This window comes from Mangifera indica, chromosome 15 (assembly GCF_011075055.1).
Source record: "Mangifera indica cultivar Alphonso chromosome 15, CATAS_Mindica_2.1, whole genome shotgun sequence".
Classification (NCBI taxonomy): Eukaryota; Viridiplantae; Streptophyta; class Magnoliopsida; order Sapindales; family Anacardiaceae; genus Mangifera; species Mangifera indica.
In genome coordinates, this window is record NC_058151.1 from 9,400,381 (window position 1) to 9,404,851 (window position 4,471).

A 4,471-nucleotide genomic window follows, 5' to 3' on the forward strand; every position below is an offset into this window, starting at 1 on the left:
TTAAAGTTTAAGAAGCTCAATTGACTTAATTAAGCTTTTAGATACCTATTAAAAAATGGACCTCAGAGAGAAGCTTTTAGAGCTATTAAAAAAGGAGGTCAATTCTAAATAATAGCAAAATTACAGTAGTTTCAACTCTGGAGGATGAAGGAAGGAATGACGTAGTCACTTACGTGAAAGTAAACACAAAAAAAAAAAAAAAAAAATGTAACAAAGGTTGAGAGGGCTGTGATGGGATGCATAAACGAGAATATGACAACTTCATATACAGTAATGTTGGTGACATTTTTGTCCATATGTCCATATTTGTGCAGGTTGATTCAGTGTGATAACATTAGGTAAACGGAAAATTCCAAAAAATAAATAAATAAATAAATAGTCATTGGATTAGTTTGATAATATTTTTATTTCTTTGAGTAAAATATATCTATTAGTAGTTAACATCAGATCGTTTCAAAAGTTGACGCAAAAAATTTTCAACTATATTATTTATATTGATTAATATGTATATACAAAATTATGATCTCGTCTTTAATGCTTAATTAATATGCATGATTATTTATACATCAAATCCATTTTAATTAAGATGCTACAATTATATATACAAGTATTACGAACACCCCTGATACCATTAGTTAATTATTATGTCTTTTGTAGAATTTTCTTTATTTTATGAACACCCATGATACACCTATTCTTCTAATTATTTTAAGGATAATGAATGAAAATAGCTTTTTTTTTTTTTTAAATAGAATTTATATGATATTAACTAACACCCTAGAGATTATACCAAGATAGCAAAATAATATGTGTTTTTACCCTCATCTCTAACTTTTATTGAACCCTAGGTGCAAGTTGTCTTCTTCATCCATAATTTCATTTAAAATTCAGTTAAAAATCAATAAAATCTGAAAACAACTTCATTTTAATGCAAATAATTAAGTATTTCATTATGTTGTTTCTTATATTTTCAAGAATTGAGTTTGAAATTTGAATATGTTTGGGGTAGGCATGATTAACTTGAAGTATGAAGAACTCTAATATTCTTTCATCAATTCTTCATCATTATTTTTAAGTTAAAAGTACAATAAAATGTTTGGTTCATTGAGTTTTGCTTAAATTTTGTTCAAAAAATGGAAGGAAATCATGGGCAGGAGAGATGGTAGAGGCAGTTGCACCAACCCTTTTTTTTTCACTCCAACTCTATAATTTTAATCAATTCTCAATTGTATTGTGGATGTGAGTCACAAATATGATTATTAACTTTATTAATATGATTTAAAGTTTTTATGCAAAATGTGAAGAAATCTTAGATAGGAGTGAATGCTCCTATTATTTATACAAGTAATTATTTCGACTTCATTTTTTTTTATCAATTTTGCATTTTGTTGAGAATCTTAATTATAAGTATGTTGTTTAACCTTTTATTTGTCTCATTTCTACATTTGTATGAAAGACTAATGTGATTTTTGTGTTAAAACTTGTGCAAAAGTAGAAGAAACCATGGGTAGGGGTAATCCAAGTAGAGTATGCGACGTAATCCCAATTATGCCTAAAGGGTTAAGCTACAAGTTTTTAAACCTTGGGGGGTGAATTTGAAATTATGAAAATATAAAGGTTTTATTGATATTGCATAAATTATGTTTTAATATATATTTTTAACATGTGGAATCTTGTTAGATGTGTTACATTATTATTTGTTGAATATCACTATATAATACATTCTAACAATTATTATTATAACCAATCTTGTTTTGCTCATCTTGGAAATTTTCCTTTATGAAAATAACTAAGATAGTTATTATGATTGGGTATGGGGAGCAATAGATATTCACAGATAACAATACGATGAAATATATTGGTGAAAATCAGAAAATGTTAATAATTGAACAAAAAACTACATATGAAGGATTTGTTGAGGCTTTGAGCTCTCATTTGAGAATCAATCTAAAGCAAAAGCGTATCCACATTGCAATGAATGGTGAAAACTCAATTAATAAATTGTTGTACTAGATTCAAGATGATCATGACGTTCGATATTGTATAGCATTAGCTAGAAAAAAGAAATAAGTGACACATTTTTATATGACAATAAGTTGTAAGGAAACGAGTATAAATATTCAAGAAGAGCATTATGATGAACAACACACAAATGGACCATCCACTTCAATGAAATTGATCACTATTGTTTGCCAATTAATATGAAAATGGCATAGCCACAATGTAATTGTAGGGAATTTGGGCACTCAGACAGTGAAATATTGATTTAAAATTTTTAATAAATGATCAAACATACTGCAAAAACCCTTTTTGAATCACCTTTGTAGGATAATTAATTCACAAACATGTTATTTATACTCATTAGGTGTTTATTAAATATACTTGTATAAATAGCTCTTTTGACTTTCATTGAAGATGCAGATTACAAAGTCGCTCCTAAAACCAAGTATAGACCATGCTTTTTTGACTTTGAGGATAGTATGTGTGGTTTGTATGAAACTCATGAAAGGAAGAGAAATTCATACAAAAGGCGACTAAAGTTTTTGCACATATTAATATGCATCTGCTTGCTTTTTCTCGTGAGCAAAAAATTATTTTGTCGCTTCACTTTTTCATTTGAGAATGGCCAAATGACTTATTCCCACACAAAGTATATTGTTTTCTCAAGTTCTCACCTTTTATCTTTGAAAATCCTATTTACCTACCCATGAACAGTTAAGTTTGTTAGTTTTAAGAGCAAAATCATCATTTCATATGTAATATTAAAAATAAACTTAAATTTTATTTTCTTTCCTTCCCTAAACCCAAAAAACTAACTATTTTACCATAGGCCAAGTTTTAAAAAATGACATTTTCCCTTTAAGATTTAGTTTTCAAACTCTGATGCCATTATTGGTGGCCTCTCTCTCTCGATGCTTCTTCTCCCTTTAGTGATCTTTCTCATTTCACATGGACCTCTAGACAATGTTGATTAAAGCTAGAAAGACTAAGACAAAGATCTCGTCTTTATTTAGAAAGACAATCATTTTCCCAAAAAAAGATGAGGAAGACGCTCGTCTTCGTCTGAAAGATGAAGAGCTTTGCCTTCTTGATAAAGCTCTTGATCTTCCCAACTTCAATCAAAATCTATCAGAGGTCTAGATGAGAGGAGAAAAATGGTCGAAGGAGAGAAAGAGTTCGTAGGTCACCAATGATGGTACTGAAGTTTGAAAACTAAACTCTAGGGGAGAAAATGTTATTTTTTAAAACCTGGTACAAGGTGAAATAGTTAGTTTTTAGGGTTTAGGGGAAAAAATGAGATACAATTTTAAAGGGTTAGAGTTTCGTTAACTTTAACTATTTATGAGTAAGCAAATGAGATTTTAAAAGTTAAAAGGTAAAAACTTGGAAAAACAACATACTTTGGGTGGAAATAAATCCTTTGGCCTTTGAGAATCATTCACATAACATGCATATATATAGATATACTTATACAGACCCCACCCGTGTGGGTTTTATATAGGTTGCTATATATTTATTTTACTTTTATTTAATCTTATGGTTGACATGAAATTATGAATTACTTTCTCACATACAACCCTAGGTACTCAAGATTATTTTACTTTAGTCCTTAAGTATCATAACATATATTTTCAGGTCTGAAGGTCTTTCCAAGACTGAAAACCCTTAATTTGGAATATAGATTGAATCTAAATTAGATTCAACTAAAAAAAATCTTGTACCTCTACAGTTTGATAAACTTCTTTTTGTATGTGACTCATAAGTTCTCCACTAAGTTGGTAGTGGTTGGATTAGTGTCGAGCTTTCGACCTAATGTCTATCAACACACAGATCAAGAGCAGCCTCTAGCAAGACATCATAACTACCTAATTAGTGAAGTGTCAACATATAACTTCTTAACCTGTCAGTGATACAGTTGCTCATATAATTTGATCCTTTTGTCATACAATATTTTTTTGAGACTAATTTATAGATAAAGTGTCTCTCTGAAAAAAATATAAGACTAAGCATCAACTTAATCTCACTATAGTTATAGGTTTGATTGGTTATTGTCATCTGTTAAGAGACTCTAATTGAGATATCAACTCTCATGGTCGAGAGTAAAAAACCTTTGTTGATCCACAATGACCTTTATACAAATCCTAATATAGCCAATCATCACCTTTCTAGCAATCTTTTAACTATAGTACATTGGACTTATGTTAAACCATATCGATCTTTACATACGGTCTAATGAACTCAAGTGTTGATCCCTTCATCATAATTCAACTATTCTTAGGACATTTGTCTGAGCATATATTAATATGTTTTATAGACAAAAAATGTCATAGGAAATTACAAATATGACATTTATTAATGAACTTGTATTGTCATAGGGATTGGCTCTAAGGCACCAACCCCAACAATCTCCCACCTGCACTATAGCCAATCATCAAAGCAAACAACATCAGATAACTGCACGCTTCCATCA